At 48.2% G+C, this 23,552-nt stretch overlaps 1 pseudogene; it reads right to left on the reverse strand.

Annotated features, from left to right (window-relative positions):
• Positions 1 to 4,016: 4,016 nt before the first annotated feature.
• LOC129006725 (large ribosomal subunit protein uL11-like) lies at positions 4,017 to 4,638 on the reverse strand (annotated as a pseudogene).
• Positions 4,639 to 23,552: the final 18,914 nt, after the last annotated feature.

Raw genomic sequence — 23,552 nt, forward strand, 5'->3', positions numbered from 1 at the left:
GGCTGGAGTGCAGTGGCACAATCTCAGCTCACTGCAACCTCCGCCTCCCAGGTTCAAGCGATTCTCTTGCCTCAACCTCCCTAGTAGCTGGGACTACAGGCATGCACCACCACACCCGGCTAATTTTTGTATTTTTAGTAGAGACTGGGTTTCGCCATGTTGGCCAGACTGGTCTCGAACTCCTTACCTTGTGATCCGCCTACCTCGGCCTCCCAAAGTGCTGGGATTACAGGTGTGAGCCACCACGCCCGGTCGGGAAGACTCTGTCTCAAAAAATAAAAAAGAAAGGAACAAAAACATGATCATATATTACATTGGCAAGGATGTAAAAAGCCAGGCCCTCTTGTACAGTGATAATAGAATTGTAAATTGGTACAACTCCCTGGAAGGTTATTTGGCACTATTTATCAAAATATAAATTGCATATACCTTTTAATCTAGCAATTCCAATTCTAGGAATCCACTTTATAGAATTACTTTCACACATGTGAAATTACATATATTTAAGGCTATTCATTGTGCTTTTGTTTATACTAGCAGAAAACTGGAAATACACTAATTGTCCATTAATGGCGAACTTGCCAAACAATATTACCAGTACCTATCCTTATATGTACATAGATTATCAAACTCAAGAAGTGGGTAATAGAAGTTGCTCCTAGGGAGGGGAAATGGGAGACAAAAAGACAAAAGTGTGAAGGAGATTTTTTTAAAATATTTTGTGCCTTTTGAAGTCTTCACCATATATATCATACATATATGCATATATTCATATGTATTACATTACACACACTAAGCTTTTCTGGGTGAAACAGCCTCCCCTACTGTCCATCACAGCACCCTGCAAGACATCACTGAGGATATCTAGAGTCCCAAAAGAACATAGTAAAAACCAGTGTCAAAAACAAACACGTGGCCGGGCACGGTGGCTCACGCTTGTAATCCCAGCACTTTGTGAGGCCGAGGTGGGTGGATCATGAGGTCAGGAGTTGAGACCAGCCTGGCCAACACAGTGAAACCCATCTCTACTGAAAATACAAAAATTAGCTGGGCTTGATGGCAGGCGCCTGTAATCCCAATTACTCAGGAGGCTGAGGCAGGAGAATTGCCTGAACCCGGGAGGCGGAGGTTACAGTGAGCCAAGATTGCACCACTGCACTCCAGCCTGGGCGACAGAGCTAGACTCCATTTCAAAAAAACAAAAATAGTCAGGCGTGGTGGCTCACGCCTGTAATCCAGCACTTTGGGAGGCAAAGGCAGGTTGAACACCCGAGGTCAGGAGTTCGAGACCAGCCTGGCCAATATGGTGAACCCCCACCTCTACTAAAAATACAAAAATTAGCTGGGTGTGGTGGCACACGCCTCTAGTCCCAGCTACTAGGGAGGCTGAGGCAGGAGAATCTCTTGAACCCGGGAGGCAGAGGTTGCAGTGAGCCGAGATCCCGCCACTGTGCTCCAGCCTGGGTGACAGAGTGAGGCTCCATCTCAAAAACAAAACAAAACAAATCAAAAACAGGTCAGGTGCGGTGGCTCATGCCTGTAATCCCAGCACTTTGTGAGGCCAAGGCAGGTGGGTCACCTGAGATCAGGAGTTTGAGACCAGCCTGGCCAACATGGCAAAACCCCGTCTCTACTAAAAATACAAAATTAAAAAAAAAAATTAGCCAGTGTGGTGGTGGGCACCTGTAATTCCAGCTACTTGGGAGGGTAAGGCAACAGAATTGCTTGAACCCAGGAGGCAGAGGTTGCAGTGAGCTGAGATGCACTCCAGTCTGGGTGACAAGAGCAAGACTGTCTCAAAAACAAAAAACCAACAAACAAACCCCAAAAAACAAAAAGTAAAAAAAGAAGAAAGAAAAAAAAAACAGTGTCATAGTCATCTACTAAATAATCCGAAAATTTCAGTGGTTAAGTGCAACAAAAGTTTATCTCTCACTCACACGATAATCTAACATGGTTATTCCCTGGTCAGGTGGCTCTTTGGGGCAGCTTTCCTCCAAAAAGTGAACAAGAGACCCTTGTTCCTTCCGTCTTGTAGTTCTGCCATTGGGCAAACAATGGAAATTTTTTTTTTTTTTTTGAGATGGAGTCTCGCTCTGTTGCCCAGGTTGGAGTGCAGTGGCGCGATCTCGGCTCACTGCAACCTCCACCTCCCGGGTTCACGCCATTCTCCTGCCTCAGCCTCCTGAGTAGCTGGGACTACAGGCGCCCACCACCACGCCTGGCTAATCTTTTGTATTTTTAGTAGAGACGGGGTTTCACTGTGTTAGCCAGGATGGTCTCGATCTCCTGACCTCATGATCCACCGGCCTCAGCCTCCCAAAGTGCTGGGATTACAGGCATGAGCCACCGGCCCGACCAAACAATGGAAATTAAGTAACACCTGTTAAAGTGTTTTATGGGCCCGTCCTGGAAGTTGAACCCACTACTCCTTCTCACATTCAGCTTTCTAGAAGTCAGTCATGTGGCTATATACAAGGGAGCCTCAGTGATTGTATTGTTCAGGATGACAGATTGGAGTTATGGGCAAACAGAGATAATGACCACCACTAAAACGTGCTCCAGCTATATGTCCAAGTTGTCAGCTGGATCCACTCATTATAACTTTATTATAACCTATTAGCCTTTCACCTAATGAATCCACTCCTTTAATGGTGTCATGGCCAGAATGTTTGTGTCTCCTCAAAATTCATATGTTGGCTGGGCACAGTGGCTCACACCTGTAATCCCAGCACTGTGGGAGGCTGAGGCGGGCAGATCACGAGGTCAGGAGTTCGAGACTACCTTGGCCAACATGGTGAAACCCCATCTTTATAAAAATACAAAAATTGGGATGGGCACGGTGGCTCACACCAGTAATACCAGCAGTTTGGGAGGCTGAGGCAGGTGGATCATGAGGTCAGGAGTTCGAGACCAGCCTGGCCAACATGGTGAAACCCTGTCTCTGCTAAAAATACAAAAAATTAGCTGGGGGTGGTGACAGGTGCCTATAATCCCAGCTACTAGGGAGGCTGAGGCAGAGAACTGCTTGAACCTGGGAGGCGGAGGTTGCAGTGAGCCGAGATTGTGCCACTGGACTCCAGCCTGGGTGACAGAGTGAGACTCCATCTTAAAAAAAAAAAATAATTAGCCAGGCACAGTGGCACACGCCTGTAATCCCAGCTACTCAGGAGACTGAGGTAGGAGAATCATTGGAACCGTGAGGCAGAGGTTGCAGTGAGCCAAGTTCGCACCACTGCACTCCAGCCTGTCCGACAGAGCAAGACTCTCTCAAAACAAACAGAAATTCATATGTTGAATTCCTAACTCCCAAAATGATAGTATTAGGAGATGGGGCTTTTGAGATATGATTAGGTCATGAGGGTGGAATCCTCACAAATGGAATCAGTGCCCTAATAAAAGAAACCCAGTCAACTTGCTCACTCTGTTTCCCCCATGTGAAAACACAGCAAGAAGACAGCCTCCTGTAAACCAAGACGAAGACACCAGAAACCCAACCACTCTGGCACCCTAATCTCAGACTTCCAGCCTCCAAAACTGTGAGAAACAAATGTTTGTTGTTAAGCCACCCAGTCTATGGTAATTTTCTACAGCAGCAGAGGTGACTAAGGCAAATGATGTCTTCTGATAAATAGAAGTGTTCATTTTATTTATTTATTTATTATTTATTTATTTTTTTGAGACAGAGTCTTCCTCTGTTTCCCAGGCTGGAGTGCAGTGGTGTGATCTCTGCTCACTGCAGCCTCTGCCTCCTGGGCTCAAGCGATTCTCCTGCCTCAGCCTCCCAAGTAGCTGTGGTTACAGGCACATGCCACCACACTTGGCTAATTTTTGTATTTTTAGTAGAGACAGGGTATCCCCACATTGGCCAGGCTGGTCTCAAACTCCTGACCTCAAGTGATCCACTCGCCTCGGCCTCCCAAATTGCTGGGATTACAGGCGTGAGCCACCGTGCCCAACCCAGAAGTATTCATTTTAATGTAGACTAACTTATCAATTTTTTTCTCTATATTGGGTTCCTTGTTTTCATATTTTTTTTTCCACCAGTTGTCAAATGATCCTTTATTGAAATATTTTCCTTTGTGCTTAACTGGCTGGGCATTCCACAGCACCACTGTTGATGTCATCTATGATGTCATGAGGGTGGCGGCCATCAACATTACAGCCCACAGACTGGGCAGTCCCCAGGATCTCTTTAATGGTTCCAGAGAGTTCTCTGGCTAAGGATCGGTGCCGCATCTGTCGAGCAACATTGACGATCTCATCAAAAGTGATATTCCCACTGTGTTTAATGTTTTTGTTTCTTCCCGTCTCTTGGTGGTTCCTTGAGGGCTTTGATGATCAGGGCAGAGGCAGAAGGCACCACCTCAATCTGGGCCTGTCTGTTCTGAATGGTCAGTTTCACTGTAATCCTCAGGCCCTTCCAGTTACCCGTTGCCTTGGCAATGTCATCACCAACCTTTTTTGGAGACAGACCCTGGGGGCCGATCTTGGGGGCCAGGGCAGAAGTGGCACCGACTTCACCTCCGGTGCACCTCAGGTATACGACTTTGATCTCGTTGGGGTCGAACTTCGGCAGCATGGTGGAGGCGGCTGGTGTTGGATGAACCTGGATTCGGAACGACGGAAGAAAGTTGCACCTTGGCCTCCTCCGAGCCAAAAGCCGAGAGCTGTTTTCATATTGTTGTGTTTCATGTTTTCTTTTCTTTTTTTTTTTTTTGAGACGGAGTCTCATTCTGTCACCCAGGCTGAAGTGCAGTGGCGTGATCTCAGCTCACTGCAACCTCCACCTCCTGGGTTAATGCCATTCTCCTGCCTCAGCCTCTCAAGTAGCTGGGACTACAGGCACGCGCCACCACACCTGACTAATTTTTTTGTATTTTTAGTAGAGACGGGGTTTCACCGTGTTAGCCAGGATGGTCTCGATCTCCCGACCTCGTGATCTGCCCGCCTCAGCCTCCCAAAGTGTTGGGATTACAGGCGTGAGCCACCACGCCCGGTCTTGTGTTTTCTATATATTCTAGAAAAAGTCCTTTGTCAGATTGGTGACTTGCAAATATTTCTCCCAGACTGCAGCTTATCTTTCATTCTCTTAAACATGTTCTTTGCAGAGCAGAAGTTTCCTATATTGTTGTTGTTTTGAGACAGAGTCTCGCTCTGTTGCCCAGGCTGGAGTGCAGTGGCCTGATCTCGGCTCACTGCAACCTCCGTCTCCTAGGTTCAGGCGATTCTCCAGTCTCAGCCTCCTGGGTAGCTGGGATTACAGCTGCCCGCCACCACACCTGGCTAATTTTTGTGGTTTTAGTAGATATGGAATTTCGCCATGTTGGCTAGGCAGGTCTCGAACTCCTGACCTCAGGTGATCTGCCTGCCTTGGCCTCCTAAAGTGCTGGGATTACAGGCGTGAGCCACTGCGCCCAGGCAGAAGTTTTTTATATTGGTGAAGATCAGCTTACCATTTATTTTTCTTTTATGAATTTTACTGTTGGTACTATGTGTAGAACTCTACCTAACCCAAGGTTCCAAATATTTTCTTTAGTTTTTCTTCTGAAAATTTCCTTTTTCTTTTTTTTTGAGACAGAGTCTGGCTTCGTAGCCCAGGCTGCAGTGCAGTGGCGCGAACTTGGCTCACTGCAACCTCCACCTCCCTGGTTCAAGTGATTCTCCTGCCTCAGCCCCCCGAGTAGCTGGGAGTACAGGTACCCACCACCACATCTGGATAATTTTTGTAATTTTAGGTCGGGCGCGGTGGCTCACGCCTGTAATCCCAGCCCTTTGGGAGGCCTAGGCTGGTGGATCACAAGGTGAGGAGCTTGGGACCAGCTTGGCCAATATGGTGAAACCCCATCTCTACTAAAAATACAAAAATTAGCTGGGTGTGGTGGCGCTTGTAGTCCCAGCTACTAGGAAGTTTGAGGCAGGAGAATCGCTTGAACCTGGGAGGAGGAGGTTGCAGTGAGCCGAGATCGCATCACTGCACTCCAGCCTGGGCGACACAGCAAGACTCCACCTCAAAAAAAAAAAAAAAAAATCAATTGCTCATGCTTCCGTAGGTCCCCTTCTGGACTCTATTCTGTTCCATTGATGCAAATGTCTATCCTTTCACCAACACAGTACTACGCTGTCTTTTTTTTTTTTTTTTTTTTTCTGAGACAGAGTCTCGCTCTGTCACCATGCTGGAGTGTAGTAGCTCGATCTCAGCTCGCTGCAACCTCCACCTCCCCAGTTCAAGCGATTCTCGTGCCTCAGCCTCCTGAGTAGCTGGGACTACAGGCGCGCATCACCATGCCCGGGTAATTTTTGTATTTTTAGTAGAGACGGGTTTTCACCATGTTGGCCAGGATGGTCTTGTTCTCCTGACCTCGTGATCTGCGTGCCTTGGCCTCCGAAAGTGCTGGGATTACAGGCATGAGCATGAGCCACCGTGCCTGGCTCTATGCTGTCTTGATTGTGTAGCTTTATACTAAATCTTGAAATCAGATAGTGCCAGTCCTCCAGTGTTTTTCTTCTTCTTCAAAATTGTTGAGGCTGGCCGGGCACGGTGGTTCACGTCTGTAATCCCAGCACTTTGGGAGGCCGAGGAGGGTGGATCACTTGAGGTCAGGAGTTCAAGACAAGCCTGGCCAACATGGTGAAACTCCATCTCCACTAAAAATACAAAAATTATCCAGGTGTGATGGTGCACGCCTGTAGTCCCAGCTACTCAGGAGGCAGAGGCTGCAGAGAGCCAAGATCGCACCACTGCACTCCAACCTGGGTGACACAGCAAGACTCTGCCTCAAAAAATAAAAAAGAAAAAGCTAATTAACAGGCCAGGTGCGGTGGCTCACACCTGTAATCTCAGCACTTTAGGAGGCTGAGGTGGGTGGATCATGAGGTCTGGAGTTCAAGACCAGCCTAATCAACATGGTGAAACCCTGTCTCCACTAAAAATACAAAAATTAGCCAGGCATGGTGGTGCAGGCCTGTAATCCCAGTTACTCAGGAGGCTGAGGCAGGAGAATCGCTTGAACCTGGGAGGCGGAGGTTGCAGTGAGCTGAGATCGCGCCACTGCACTCCTGCCACAGCAATAGAGCAAGACTCTGTCTCAAAAAAAAAAAAGAAACAAAAAAAAAAGAAAAAAGAAAACATATCCATCACCTCATACACTTATCATTTTTTTTGTAGTGAGAACATTTGAAATATATTTTAGCCAGTTTTAAAATATATAGTGCATTATTATTAACTATGGTGACCATGCTATGCAGTCAACCTTAAAAACTCATTTCTGTCTGGGCGCGGTGGCTCACGCCTGTAATCCCAGCACTTTGGGAGGCCGAGGCGGGCAGATCACGAGGTCAGAAGATCGAGACCATCCTGGCTAACACAGTGAAACCCCATCTCTATTAAAAATACAAAAAATTAGCCGGGCGTGGTGGCAGGCGCCTGTAGTCCCAGCTACTCGGGAGGCTGAGGCAGGAGAATGGTGTGAACCCGGGAGGTGGAGCTTGCAGTGAGCTGAGATCCCGCCACTGCACTCCAGTCTGGGCGACAGAGTGAGACTCTGTCTCAAAAAAAAAAAAAAAAAAAAAAAAATTCATTTATCTTGTCTAACTGATCATTTGGAAATACAATTAATTTTCAATATTAACTCCAATTTTACTAAACTCACTTATTAGTTCTAGAAGCTTTTCTGTAGATTCTTTGAAATTGTCTACATGGACTATCATGTTGTCTGAGAACACAGACATTTTCATTTCTTTTTTTTCAAATCTGCATGCCTTTTATTTAGTTGTTCTTGCCTTATTGTACTGGTTATGATTTCATACAATGTTGAAGGGGAGTAAAGACAACAGATATCCTTATCTTGTTCCAGATATTAGGAGGAAACATTCATTCTTTCACTATCTTTTTTAAGACAAAGCGTCTCACTCTCTTTTCCAGGCTGGAGTGCAGTGGTGCTTACTGTAACCTTGAACTCCTTGGCTCAAGCAGTCCTCCTGCCTCAGCCTCCCAAGTAGCTGGAACTATAGGTGCATGCCACCATGCCCAGCTAATTTTTTAATCTTTGTAGAGGCAGGGTCTCACTGCGTTGCCCAGGCTAGTTTTGAACTCCTGGGCTCAAAGGATCCTCCCACCTCGGCCTCCCAAAGTGTTAGAATTATAGGCATGAGCCACTGTGTCTGGTCCCAGGCTTTCACTATTTAGTATGACGTTAGCTGTAAGTCTTTTAGTTTTTTTTTTTTTTTAACAGATATTCTTTCTCAGGTGAAGAAAGTTCCTTTTATTACTAGTTTGCTGAGAGTTTTTATTATAAATAGGTGTTAAATGTTGCTAAATTTTTTTTGCATCTATTGAGATGATCATATGGTTTTTCTTCTTAGAAATGTTGAAATGGTGAATTACCTTCTTTTTTTTTTTTTTTTTTTGGTGTAGGGGGACAGAGTCTTCCTCTTGTCACCCAGGCTGGAGTGCAATGGCACGATCTAGGCTCACTGCAACCTCTGCCTCCCAGGTTCAAGCAATTCTCCTGCCTCAGCCTCCCAAGTAGCTGGAATTACAGGCACCCACCACCACGCCTGGCTAATTTTTGTATTTTTAGTAGAGACAGGGTTTCGCCATGTTGGCCAGGCTGGTCTCGAACTCTTGACCTCATGATCCACCCACCTCAGCCTTTCCCAAAGTGCTGGAATTACAGGCATGAGCCACCATGCCCAGCCTGGTTTTGTTTTGTTTGTTTTTTTTTTTAAGACAGGGTCTTACTCTGTCACCCAGGCCAGAGTGCAGTGGCGTGACCATAGCTTACTGCTGCAGACTCAACCTCCCAGGCTCAAGCGATCCTCTGGCCTCAGCCTCCTGAACAGCTGTACAAGGAACGCGCCACCATGCCTGGTTAATTTTTAAATATTTTGGCCAGGTGCAATAGCTCATACCTATAATCCAGAACTTTGTGAGGCCAGGGCAGGCAAATCGCTTGAGCCCAGGAGTTTGACTAGCCTGGGCAACATAGCAAAACCCTGTATCTACAAAAAGAAAACCAAACCAAACCAAATATTAGCCAGGTGTGGTGGTGTGGGCCTGTAGTCCCAGCTACTGAGGAGGCCGAGGTGGGAGAACGACCTGAACCCAGGAAAGACGGTTGAGGCTGCAGTGAGCTGTAATCATGCCACTGCACTCCAGCCTGGGTGACAGAGTGAGACCCTGTTTCAATAATAATAATAATGATAATAATAATTTTTATATTTGTAGGGACAGGGTTTCGCTTTGTCACCCAGGCTGGTCTCAAACTCCTGGGCTCAACCAGTCCCCCTGCCTTGGCCTCCCAAAGTGCTGGGATTATAGGCGTGAGCCATCATGCCTAGCCCACTAATTGATTTTTGAATGTTGAGTTAGCCTTGCATTTCCAAAATAACTCCCATCAGATTCAATTTGATAATATTTTGTGGAAGATTGTTGTATCTATGATCATCGGTGACATTGATCTGTAGTTTTAATTTCTTTTTTTTTTTTTTTTTTTTTTTTTAAATTTATGAAGTATTTATTGATCGTTCTTGGGTGTTTCTCGGAGAGGGGGATATGGCAGGGTCATAGGATAATAGTGGAGAGAAGGTCAGGAGATAAACACATGAACAAAGGTCTCTGGTTTTCCTAGGCAGAGGTCCCTGCGGCCTTCTGCAGTGTTTGTGCCCCTGGGTACTTGAGATTAGGGAGTGGTGATGACTCTTAAAGGGCATGCTGCCTTCAAGCATCTGTTTAACAAAGCACATCTTGCACCGCCCTTAATCCATTTAACCCTAAGTTGACACAGCATATGTTTCAGAGAGCATGGGGCTGGGGGAAAGGCCATAGATCAACAGCACCCCAAGGCAGAAGAATTTCTCCTAGTCAGAACAAAATGGAGTCTCCTATGCCCACCCCATTCTACACAGACACAGCAACAATCTGATCTCTCCTTCCTTTCCCCACACTTCCTCCCCTTCTCTTCAACAAAACCGCCATCGTCCTCATGGCCCGCTCCCGATGGTCGCTGTCTCTTTGGAGCTGTTGGGTACACCTCCCAGACAGGGCAGCCAGGCAGAGGCGCTCCTCACGTCCCAGACAGGGCGGCCGGGCAGAGGCGCTCCTCGCTTCCCAGACGGGGCCGCCCGGGCAGAGGCGCTCCTCTCCTCCCAGACGGGGCGGCCGGGCAGAGGCTCTCCTCACATCCCAGACGATGGGCAGCCGGGTAGAGGCGCTCCTCACATCCCAGACGGGGCGGCCGGGCAGAGGCGCTCCTCACTTCCCAGACGGGGCCGCCCGGGCAGAGGCGCTCCTCGCTTCCCAGAAGGGGCCGCCCGGGCAGAGGCGCTCCTCGCTTCCCAGACGGGGCTGCCCGGGCAGAGGTGCTCCTCACTTCCCAGACGGGGCCGCCCGGGCAGAGGCGCTCCTCACTTCCTCCCAGACCGGGTGGCAGCCGGGCAGAGGTGCTCCTCACCTCCCAGACGGGGCGGCCGGGCAGAGGCGCTCCTCACCTCCCAGAGGGGGCGGCCGGGCAGAGGCGCTCCTCACTTCCCAGACGGTGTGGCGGCTGGGCAGAGGCGCTCCTCCCTTCCCAGATGGGGCAGCCAGGCAGAGGCGCTCCCCACTTCCTCCCAGACGGGGTGGCGGCCAGGCAGAGGCGCTCCTCACTTCCCAGAGGGGGCGGCCGGGCAGAGGTGCTCCTCACTTCCTCCCAGACAGGGTGGCAGCCGGGCAGAGGCACTCCTCACCTCCCAGACGGGGCAGCCGGGCAGAGGTGTTCCTCATCTCCCAGACGGGGCGGCCGGGCAGAGGTGCTCCTCATCTCCCAGACGGGGCGGCCGGGCAGAGGTGCTCCTCATCTCCCAGACGGGGCAGCCGGGCAGAGGTGCTCCACACTTCCTCCCAGACGGGGTGACGGCCGGGCAGAGGCACTCCTCACCTCCCAGACGGGGCGGCCGGGCAGAGGCGCTCCTCACCTCCCAGACGGAGTGGTCAGGCAGAGGCGCTCCTCACTTCCCATATGGGGTGGCGGCCGGGCAGAGGCGCTCCTCACTTCCCAGATGGGGCAGCCGGGCAGAGGCGCTCCTCACTTCCTCCCAGACGGGGTGGCGGCCAGGCAGAGGCGCTCCTCACTTCCCAGACGGGGCGGCCGGGCAGAGGTGCTCCTCACTTCCTCCCAGATGGGGTGGCGGCCGGGCAGAGGTGCTCCTCACCTCCCAGACGGGGCGGCCAGGCAGAGGCGCTCCTCCCTTCCCAGACGGAGTGGCCAGGCAGAGGCGCTCCTCACCTCCCAGAGTGGGCGGCCGGGCAGAGGCGCTCCTCACTTCCCAGAGTGGGCGGCCGGGCAGAGGCGCTCCTCACTTCCCAGAGTGGGCGGCCGGGCAGAGGCGCTCCTCACTTCCTCCCAGACGGGGTGGCGGCCAGGCAGAGGCGCTCCTCACCTCCCAGACGGGGCGGCCGGGCAGAGGCACTCCTCACCTCCCAGAGTGGGCGGCCGGGCAGAGGCGCTCCTCACTTCCCATAGGGGGTGGCAGCCGGGCAGAGGCGCTCCTCACTTCCCAGATGGGGCAGCTGGGCAGAGATGCTCCTCACTTCCTCCCAGATGGGGTGGCGGCCAGGCAGAGGCGCTCCTCACCTCCCTGACGGGGCGGCCGGGCAGAGGCACTCCTCACCTCCCAGAGTGGGCGGCCGGGCAGAGGCGCTCCTCACTTCCCAGAGTGGGCGGCCGGGCAGAGGCGCTCATCACTTCCCATAGGGGGTGGCAGCCGGGCAGAGGCGCTCCTCACTTCCCAGATGGGGCAGCTGGGCAGAGGTGCTCCTCACTTCCTCCCAGACGGGGTGGTGGCCAGGCAGAGGCGCTCCTCACCTCCCAGGCGGGGCGGCCGGGCAGAGGCGCTCCTCACCTCCCAGGCGGGGCGGCCGGGCAGAGGCGCTCCTCACCTCCCAGAAGGGGTGGCTGGGCAGAGGCGCTCCTCACTTCCCACATGGGGTGGCAGCCGGGCAGAGGCGCTCCTCACTTCCCAGACGGGGTGGCGGCCAGGCAGAGGCGCTCCTCACTTCCCAGATGGGGCAACCGGGCAGAGGCGCTCCTCACTTCCTCCCAGACGGGGTGGAGGCCAGGCAGAGGCGCTCCTCACTTCCCAGACGGGGCGGCCGGGCAGAGGCGCTCCTCACTTCCTCCCAGACGGGGTGGCGGCCGGGCAGAGGCGCTCCTCACCTCCCAGACGGGGCGGCCGGGCAGAGGTGCTCCTCATCTCCCAGACGGGGCAGCCGGGCAGAGGCGCTCCTCACTTCCTCCCAGACGGGGTGGCGGCCGGGCAGAGGCGCTCCTCACCTCCCAGACGGGGCGGCCGGGCAGAGGTGCTCCTCATCTCCCAGACGGGGCAGCCGGGCAGAGGCGCTCCTCACTTCCTCCCAGACGGGGTGGCAGCCGGGCAGAGGCGCTCCTCACCTCCCAGACGATGGGTGGCCGGGCAGAGGCGCTCCTCACTTCCCAGATAGGGCGGCCGGGCAGAGGGGCTCCTCATATCCCAGACAATGGGCGGCCAGGCAGAGACGCTCCTCACTTCCTAGACGGGGTGGCGGCGGGGCAGAGGCTGTAATCTTAGCACTTTAAGAGGCCAAGGCAGGAGGCTGGTAGGTGGAGGTTGCAGCAAGCCGAGATCACACCACTGCACTCCAGCCTGAGCACCATTGAGCGTTGAGTTAGCGAGACTCCGTCTGCAATCCCAGCACCTCGGGAGGCTGAGGCGGGCAGATCACTAGAGGCCAGGAGCTGGAGACCAGCCCGGTCAACACGGCGAAACCCCGTCTCCACCAAAAATACAAAAACCATTCAGGCGTGGCGGCGCGCGCCTGCAATCCCAGGCACTCGGCAGGCCGAGGCAGGAGAATCACCGGAGCCCGAGGCAGGGAGGTTGCAGCGAGCCGAGATCACGGCAGTACAGTCCAGCTTCGATAACAGAGGGAGACCGAAAAAAGGGGAGAGGGAGAGGGAGAGGGAGAGGGAGAGGGAGAGGGAGAGGGAGAGGGAGAGGGAGAGGGAGAGCTGTAGTTTTAATTTCTTACATCGTTTTCTTGTTTTGGTATCAGAGTAACACAGACTAAAAAGTATAAGGAGTTGGAAAGTGTTTCCTTCTCTTCTGTTTTCTGGTATTACTTCTTCCTTAAATGTTTGATAGACTGGAGTTGTCTACCTTGGATAATTTTTTAACTGCAGATACAAGATAGCTTGTATCCTTCAAGAAATTGATCCAGCCAGGCTCGGTGGCTCACGCCTATAATCCCAGCACTTTGGGAGGCGGAGGTGGGTGGATCATCTGAGGTCAGGAATTAGAGACCAGCCTGACCAACATGGAGAAACCCCATCTCTACTAAAAATACAAAAATTAGCTGGGTGTGGTGGCCCATACCTGTGATCCCAGCTACTCGGGAGGCTGAGGCAGGAGAATTGCTTGAACCCGGGAGGCGGAGGTTGCGGTGAGCCAAGATCACGCCACTGCACTCCAGCCTGGGCAACAGAGTGAGACTCCGTCTCAAAAAAAAAAAAGGTAGGCTTATTCTGTCTTGGCCAGTAACAGAAATCTTGAAAAGTCTTTTACTGATCACATATCATACTTCTCTACTACAAAAATGTATCTTTAAATGGAAATTTAATTAAAAAATGTTTTTCCTGAGTGTTAAAAATATTTCTTCTGGATTGAGCTATCATTACCATTATTATTATTATACAACTTGCCAAAATAACATTAATATAATATTCATAATTACTAAGAAAATAAAATTTTATTGGAAGTACATTTCTTAATGAGATGAATTGGACTTTATTTTTTCAAGGCCAGGCATGGTGGCTCACATCTGTAATCCCAGCAATTTGGGAAGCCGAGGCCGGTAGACCACCTGAGGTGAGGAGTTTGAGACCAGCCTGGCCAACATGGTGAAACCCTGCCTCTACTGAAAGTACAGAATTAGCTGGGTATGGTGGCGGGCACCTGTAATCCCAGCTACTTGGGAGGCTGACACAGGAGAATCTCTTGAACCCTGCAGAAGGAGGTTGCAGTGAGCTGAGATCGTGCCATTGCACTCCAGCCTGGGTGACAAGAGCAAAACTCCATCTCAAAATAATAATAATAATAATAAAATAAATAAATAATTTTTAAAAATTAATTTAAGTGTGTGTAAATGAATATTAGTCATTACTAGAATGAGACAGCCTCAGCATCAATCAGCTGTGAAAAACCTTGTTTCACATATATAAAGTGGAGGGAATTTTGCTACAACTATGTCACTCAATTCTTCAAACTTTCCAGTTATATGCCAAAAATCACAAAATTTTCTGTCTTCAAAAATTGTCCTTAATGACCTATTACGTGACAATTTGATTAGTTTCTCCTTTGGCTTTTGGAAAGCAAATAACTGGAAACTACCTTACTTTCAAAAGGATTTTTACTCAGTCATTAGAGTCATTCATTTTCTCAGTTTGTGAGAAGTTTGGCAAGACTTACCAACCATTAGTTGTACCTAATTTTCTTCTACTAGACGCACCTTGTTTAAGAAAGTTTGGGGAATATTAAATATTATTAAATTCTACACAACACAAAGTTTTTGATAAAATTATTTTATCTTATCAAGTACCTTGAATATATTTTTCTCAAAACCTTGAAATTCCAGATGTAGCTCAATGTATACAAAAATGTTGTCCAATAGAAACATAATGAGTCATGTATGTTAATTTTTTTTTTTTTTGAGACGGAGTCTCTCTCTTGATGCCCAGGCTGGAGTACAGTGGCAAGATCTCAGCTCACTGCAGCCTCCACCTCCTGGGTTCAAGCGATTCTCCTGTCTCAGCCTCCCAAGTAGCTGGGACTATAGGCGCATGCTACCACACCTGGCTATTTTTGTATTTTTAGTAGAAACAGGGTTTCACCATGTTGGCCAGGCTGGTCTCCTGACTGCAGGTGATCCACCCGCCTTGGCTTCCCAAAGTGCTGGGATTTACAGGCATGAGCCCCCGCATTCGGCCAGATTAAATCGACTTTGGTGTAACATAAATTAATCTGTTTTGTATTGCAAGTGATAAAACATAATCTTAAATATAAGACCCTTATTATGCTGAGGCGGGCATACTGCTTGAAGACAGGAGTTTGAGACCAGTCTGGGCAACATGGCGAAACCCTGTCTGTACTAAAAATATAAAAATCAGCTGGGCATGGTGGTGCACGACTGTAGTCCCAGCTACTCGGGAGGCTGTGGCACGAGAATCACTTGAACCCAGGAGGCAGAGGTTGCAGTAAGCCAAGATTGAGCCACTGCACTCCAGCTTGGGTGACAGAGCAAGACTGTGTCTTAACAAGATGTGGCATATATATAAGCAAATGTGCATATGTACATATTGATCCCTGGTATTTGATTTTTAGGAACAGTTGAATAAAAACCACAAAATAATTCTATTAATTTAAAATGAATCCTAATATTATGCCATTAATTTTTTAGATAACACCACACATTTTTCCTATGTATTTAGCAAAAAATAGAAAGTCATATAATGCTAAAATATATATATTTTATATATATAATATATATTTAGACAGAGTCTCACTTTGTCACCCAGGCTAGAATGCAGTGGTATGATCTGGGCTCACTGCAACCTCTGCCTCCCAGGTTCAAACGATTCTTCTGCCTCAGCCTCTTGAGTAGCTGGGATTACAGGCGCGCACTACCACATCCGGCTAATTTTTGTATTTTTAGTAAAGATGGGGTTTCACCATGTTGGCCAGGCTGGTCTCAAACTCCTGACCTCAGGTGATCCACACACCTCGGCCTCCCAAAGTGTTGGAGTTACAGGTGTGAGCCACTGTGCCCGGCCTGAAAATTAATCAGTTACTCCAGCTGCTGGAATATGATTTTACTTTTTGGCCACAGAAACCATAAAATATCAAACATTTCAAAAATGGAGATACGATGGGGTGGTAGGCAGAATTCTAAGATGGCCCCTGCCTCAAGATTCTTGCCCCTTTGGTGTGTATGCCCTGTATGATCCCCTCTCCTTGAGCGTGGGCAGGGCCTGTGAACATGATGGGATAGCCGATCCTTTGATTAGGTTATATTATAGAAGACTGTTTCAGCAGATGAGAGAATCTCCAGCTGGTTATAAAGTAAACTGCTATGTTGTGAGGGTGGCTGTGAGAGGGCCATGAGGCAAAGAGCTGCAAGGGCTTCTGGGGGTTGATAGCCAGTAAGGAAGCTGGGACCTCAGGCCTACAACTGAGAGAACTGAATTCTGTTGATGACCACTAAGTTTGGAAGAGGACCCCATCCCGAGCCTCAAATGAAATCAGACCCCCAGACTACGCCTTGATTGCAGCCTGTGAGAACTGAGTATTCAGTTAAATCCTGCTGGGACTTCTGGAAACTTAGATAATAAAGGTGTGTTGTTTTGAGCTGCTAAATTCATGGTTCATAGTAATTTTTAACGTAATATAAAAATGAATACAGATGGCCTATAGTAAGGAACTAAGTATTATTGATATGATTTAATACAACATGTTCTAGATGGATACAGTGGCTCACATCTGTAATCCCAGCACATTTGGAGGCTGAGATAGGAGGACTGCTTGAGGCCAGGAGTTTGAGGCTGCAGGGAGCTATGATAGCTCCACTGCGTTCCGGCCTGGGTGACACAGCAAGACCCTATCTCAATACAATAAAATAAATAAGATAAAATAAAATAAAAATTTTCTAACTACTGAATTGAATAATCCACATGCACTCTAAAAGAAATTATGAAATTATGAGTGGGCCATGGTGGCATGAGCCTGTATTCCCAGCTACTCAGGAGGGAGGGTCACTTGAGGTCAGGAGTTTGGGGTTGCAGTGTATTATGCTTGCTCCTGTGAGTAGTCACTGCAGTCTAGCCTGGGCAATGCAGATGTTATCAAATGGAACTAGAGTCTGCTTACCCTATCTATACAGTTTTGAAGCGGAGAAAGGAAGGTGTTTATTTGTGGGGCAGCAGCAAAGAGGATCAGGCAGCTAACACTTAAGTCCCAACCTCCCAGATGCCTTGCAGGTAAAGATTTTTTTTTTTTTTATTTGAGACAGGTTCTTGCTCTGTTGCCCAAGCTGGAGTGCAGTGGCTCCATCATGGCTCACTGCAGCCTTAAACTCCTGGGCTCAAGTGATCCTCACACCTCAGCCTCCCAAGTAGCTGGGACTATGGGCGTGAGCCACCATGCCTGTAGATTTTTGTAGAGATAGGGTTTCACCATGTTACACAGGCTGGTCTCAAACTCCTAAACTCAAACCATCCACCTGCCTGGGTCTCCTACAGTGCTGCAATTATAGGCATGAGCCACTGCACCTGGCCTGCAGGTACAGATTTTTAAAGACGGGGGTGAATTCCAGGAAAGCAGAAGTTAAAGGCAAAATCATAAACCAGTAGATGGAGGTTATGCATTGGTTTGGCCTAAAAAGGTGGAATATCTTGAAGTGGGGGAGGAGGGCGCTTCCAGGTCACAGGTAGATTCAAAGACTTTTTCTCCTATGTTAGCTCTCGCTTGTGGGTGTGACTTCCTCCAGTCCCCTCAGGAAGAAATTTGGAACAAATTTGGTCAGAGTTCAGTCTTCAGTTCTCCTTTGTCTGAGGTCTTTGTGCCAGAGGATCCGTTTGGTGGGGGTCTGGGTTTCTGAAAAACAACTCAGACACATATGTTCAGATGTTTTCTTTAGTTTCTATAGGGGAACCAAACATCCTGTGATTTTTAACTTCCTTGTTTTTTTCTTTTTTTTCTAAGACAGAGTTTCGTTCTTATCGCCCAGGCTGGAGTGCGGTGGCATGATCTGGGCTCACTGCAACCTCTGCCTCCGGGGTTCAAGCGATTCTCCTGCCTCAGCCTCCTGAGTAGCTCGGATTACAGGCATATGCCACCATGCTTGGCAAGTTTTTTGGTATTTTTAGTAGAGACGGGGTTTCTCCATGTTGGTCAGGCTGATCTTGAACTCCTGACCTCAAGTGATCCACCAGCCTCAGCCTCCCAAAGTGCTGGGATTATAGGCGTGAGCCACCATGCCCGGCCTTAACTTCCTTTACTATGGCTTTAAGCTGTCTTCTTGATTATCAAGTTGCTCCTTTACTTCTCAAGGCTAATTAGGTGCCTGGAATTTCCCTTGAAGGAACTCAAGGTTTTCCTTTATTTTTGTGCTTCAGGGGCCCGCAGGCCCCTTCGCCCCTAAGAAGGGTCCCTACTCTGTCTCAGGATCACCACCGCTTCCATAGTCCACATTCATTTCAGAACATCCCAACAAGACCAATATATCTCCTTTATAAATCAGTGATTCACCCTAAACAGAAATATGTTTAAGTCTGGGAAAGGCAGGAAGCTCTAAGGAGGATTCATGGTATCTTGATTAACAGATGTCCATTCCAGTTGTCCATTGGTTTGGCATCTTAGAAGTTCTCACACTTGGGACTTTGTCACACTGCAGTCATATTCAGGATGGAGGTTGGGAATGACTTTTTTTTGTAAAGTGGGATGAGTGCTGCTACGGCAGGGAAATAGGAAGGATAGCCTGAGACATGCTTTAGGGAGGGTATGCAAGGAAGTTGAAGGCGTGGAAATAGAGTTTCTTAAAATTCTACACATCTAGGCCGGGCATGGTGGCTCATGCCTGTAATCCCAGCACTTTGGGAGGCCGAGGCAGGTGGATCACAAGGTCAGGAGATCGAGACCAGCCTGGCCAACACAGTGAAACCCTGTCTGTACTAAAAATACAAAAAATTAGCTGGGTGTGGTAGTGGGCCACTGTAATCCCACTACTCGGGAGGCTGAGGCAGGAGAATTGCTTGAACCTGGAAGGTGAAGGTTGCAGTGAGCTGAGATTGCGCCACTGCACTCCAGCCTGGGCGACAGCGCGAGACTGTCTCAAGAAAAATTCTACACATCTGTGTATCCCCTAGAAAGTCTTCCTGTTCTCCAGTTTGAAGACTTTGACCCTGAAATATGTGTTCCTCCCAGTCAACGACTTTATCTTATTATCTTTACTCCCTTCCTATTCTCCCTTCCCTTAGCACCAGGCTAAGTTGACATTGGCCTGGTCAGTAGACATTGGCCTCCCCCTTGGGACCAAGGAGACTCTGCCAGAAATAGGGTCCCCTGACTGGACAGGGCAGGATAACTGCAGTCAAATTCTTGCTTCCTAATCTCCATTACATTGATTTCCTGTAGGCCTTTTACCACCTCATTACTTCAGAAAGGCAGATTACCATATGAAATGAACCATTTCCTCTAATTACTCTTAAATTCAACATAGATGTGTTGAACCCTGGGTAAAAGCTCTGTGTTTCTTTGGAGTGTGAATAGTGGGAGGTAAGGGAGATAGACCCGCTGGGGAAATAGATTCATCTATAGAAAACTCAGATGTACAACTATTTCATTTAGGCATCACCTGTGCTCCTGAAGATCCCACATCAATTCAAACCTTACATTTTTCAAGACTAATTTGGACAAAGGACTGTGGTGAAACCATTTCTGTTTTGCAGCTAAAGCAGCAACAATATTAGCAATTAAATTAGCTACCCAGCTTTGAAATAATGTAATTTTGATAATTTTTTTACTTTGGGAAATTTGCATTATTTCCAAATTTACACATTGAAAGAATATTTATTAATACTCTTACATCACAGGATTTCACCATCTTATAATTCAAATTCTCAGTGTGTCTGCACTGTCCAAGGAAGAAAAGTACTGTAACTGAATTAAATGTTTTGAGGAGGGCCCCTTATTCTGTAAATTAAACATCTGGGGTCGCCAATGCTGGCAGAGTGTAGGGCACTTGGTGGGTGGGCAGCACGTGAATTCTGCGTTGAACTCACTCTCAGGGTACATAGTACATATGGTGGAAATCACACGGTTTCAGAAAATCGTGAATAAGTCAAAGGAGACTTTTTTTTGGGGGGTGCTGTGTCAAACATTAATATATGTTTAAAATTAAAAAACAAACAAACAAACAAAAAAACAGGATGGTAGGAAGCAGCTTTGTTCTGCCTGAGGGTAGAATGTAATGGCTCAGTACCGCCATCAAATTGGGATTTTCACTTCTACTCTCCAGTCAAGCCTTCAGTGCAAATGGAGGGGGCAGGGGTTGGGGGTGGGGAGGGTAAGGAGGTGTTTGTTCTTCCCTCATGCATGCATTCTTTCCCTCTCAGACCAAAGGGATATGGGAGACGCAAAACCTTAACTAAGAGAGCTGGAAGAAGGTCCATCTGAAAACACACTCAAAAACAAACCCACGGCACTGCCAAGGGAAAGGGGTACTGAGCCGCAGGAGAACTGTATCCAGAGTGGCCGATCTCCTCTAGACCACAAGGTCAGGGGGAGGAGGGTGGTTTGCTTCTAGGTCAGCCCTCAGGCCCTCGTGTGACCCAGGGAGTGGGAAGATACCAAAATCTAAATCTCAATGTAGGTCTCAAAGTTTATTTTAAATAATGCAATAGAAGACAATGACAGCAAAAAGGCTCAGTGAATCTTTGAAAGGGATCATTGTAAAGACACAAGAATGGAACCCAGGTGGAACTCAGCTGGCGGTGGTTTCCCTTTACTTGCTATTAAAATCCTCTGGGGAGCTCTTAAAATCCCAATGCTAAGGTTGGACTTCAGACGAACTACAACAGAATCTGTAGGGGTGGGACCCAGATATGAATATTTTTAAAACTCCTCAGCTTATTCCCATGTGCAGTGAAGGCTGCTTTTGCAGCGAGCTGGGAGCCCACCTCTTACCTTCCAGGCAAAGGCTCATTGCATTTTAGTTAGCATGTTCTATTTATAAGTCAAGCTGATTTAGTCTGCCATAAATACTCAAGGGTAGACAATGATATTAGGGCATACTTGATATTTGGGGTATATATTCCACAGGAACTATGAAGAAGGGTTTTTGTTTGTTTTGAGACAGTCTCGCTCTGTCGCCCAGGCTGGAGTGCAGTAGCGCAATCTTGGCTCACTGCAACCTCCGCCTCCTGGGTTCTCATGCCTCAACCTGCTGAGTAACTGGGATTACAAGAGCCTGCCACCACGCCGTGTCTGGCGAAGAAGGTATTATTATTTTTATTAGTTGGCTTCTTCCCTTTCCTTTTTTCTTTCTTTTTTTCTTTTCTTTTCTTTCTTTTCTTTTTTTTTGAGAGGGAGTCTTGCTCTGTCGCCCAGGCTGGAGTGCAGTGGCACAATCTCGGCTTACTGCAACCTCTGCCTCCTGGGTTCAAAGCGATTCTCCTGCCTCAGCCTCCTGAGTCGCTGGGATTACAGGCGCCTGCCACCACGCCCGGCCAATTTTTGTATTTTTAGTAGAGACGGGGTTTCACTATGTAGGTCAATCTGGTTTCGAACTCCTGACCTCAAATGATCCACCTGCCTCGGCTTCCCAAAAGTGCTGGGATTACAGGCATGAGCCACTGCACCCGACCTCCTTTGTTCTTACAAACCACAGTGGCTTTAAGTGAACTAAGTGCTACTCTGAGGCCTGAGAGACTCTGATTTAATCTCTCTAGGCCTCAAGTCTCACTCTGTTGCCCAAACTGAAGTGCAGTGGCATGATCATTGTTCATTGCGGCCTCCACCTCCAGGGCTCAAGCAATCCTCCCACCCCAGCCTCTGGAGTAGCAGGGACTACAGGTGTGTGCCACCATGCCTGGCTAATTTTTAAATATTTTGTAGAGACTGAGTCTCACTGTGTTTTCCAGGTTTATCTTGGACTCCTAGCCGCAAACAATCCTCCTACCTAGGCTTCTCAAAGTGTTGGGATTACACATTTATTTAACTTCTTCCTCCTACTTTTTTCTTATAGAATACAGTAGTTTTAAATGAGTTGGTAAGCATTTCTCCAAGCAATTCAAAGTGCTTGATTTGATTTCATTCTTCCGTAGTAGATGTGTAGGTAGAAGTCAGTTTACATTTGGGAAACAAAGCTCAAAGCTGAGAAACATCAATATTACACAGATAACCCTTCTGTGGCAAGGTCAATATTTTGAGTGTTGTGCTTCCTAGCCTGATGTTTTACCCATCAGATTTGACCGCTCAGTTATAGCAATTAAGGAAACTGCTTAGTGTTATCTCATCTTCACAGTTCTTTTTTTTCTTTTCTTTTCTTTTTTTGAGACGGAGTCTCACTCTGTCCCCTAGGCTGGAATGCAGTGGCACAATCTTGGCTCTCCGCAAGCTTCGCCTCCTGGGTTCAAGCCATTCTCCTGCCTCAGCCTCCCAAGTAGCTAGGACTACAAGCGCCCGCCACCACGCCTGGCTAATTTTTTGTATTTTTAGTAGAGACGGGGTTTCACTGTGTTAGCCAGGATGGTCTCAATCTCCTGACCTTGTGATCCGCCCGCCTCGAACTCCCAAAGTGCTGGGATTACAGGCATGAGCTACCGCACCCAGCCTCATCTTCACAGTTCTAAAGGTCTTTCTTCGCCTGTTTCAAAAAAAAAAAAAATGTGGTGGAAAGAACACAAATGTCCATTAATTGATGTATGGATTTTAAAAAATGGCATAGCCATACAATGGAATATTATTTGGCCATAAAAAAGAAAGAAGTAAGGTTGGCGCAGTCCTTACACCTGTAGTCCCAGCACTTTGGGAGGCTGAGGCAGGCGGATCAGCTGAGATCAGGAGATCGAGACCAGCCTGACCAACATGGAGAAACCCCATCTCTACTAAAAATACAAAATTAGTGGGGCATAGTGGTGCATGCCTGTAATCCCAGCTACTTGGGAGGCTGAGGCAGGAGAATCACTTGAACCCGGGAGGTAGAGATTGTGGTAAGCTGAGATTGCCCCATTGCACACCAGCCTGGGCAACAAGAGGGAAACTCTGTCTTAAAAAAAATAGAAAAAAAACAAAAAAAACAATGAAGTGGCTGGGCGCCATGGCTCACACCTATAATCCCAGCCCTTTGGAAGGCTGAGGCAAGAGGAATGCTTGAGCCCAGGAGTTTGAGACCAGCCTGGGCAACATAGGGAGACCCTGCCTCTACAAAAAATCTTAAAATTAGTTGGACGTGGTGGCATGCACCTGTGGTCCCAGCTACTTGGGAGGCTGAGGCAGGAGGATCAATTGAGCTCAGGAGGTCAGGGCTGCAGTGAGCCATGATGGTGCCACTGCACTCCAGCCTGGGTGACACAGCAAGACCCTGTCTCAACAAACGAAGAAAGAAATAAAGTACTCATACATACTACAACATGAATGAACCTTTGAGACATTATGCTAACAAACCAGTCACAAAAGACCACATGTTATATGATTCCATTTATATGCAATGTTCAGAAAGGGCAAATCAATAGAGACAAAAAGTAGATTAGTGGTTGCTTAGGGTGGGGGATAATAGGGAGATACAGGAGTGATAGCTAAAGTATACGGGGTTCTTTTAGAAGTAATGCAAACGTTCTAAAATTGATTGTGGTGATGGTTGTACGTATACGAAAAGCCACTGAATTGTACACTTTGGGTGAATTGTACGGTATGTTAATGACATATCAATAAATCAATTTTTAAACTATGAAAAGATATTCAACTTCATTCATAAGAGAAAG

This window comes from Pongo pygmaeus, chromosome 8, assembly GCF_028885625.2.
Source record: "Pongo pygmaeus isolate AG05252 chromosome 8, NHGRI_mPonPyg2-v2.0_pri, whole genome shotgun sequence".
Classification (NCBI taxonomy): domain Eukaryota; kingdom Metazoa; phylum Chordata; class Mammalia; order Primates; family Hominidae; genus Pongo; species Pongo pygmaeus.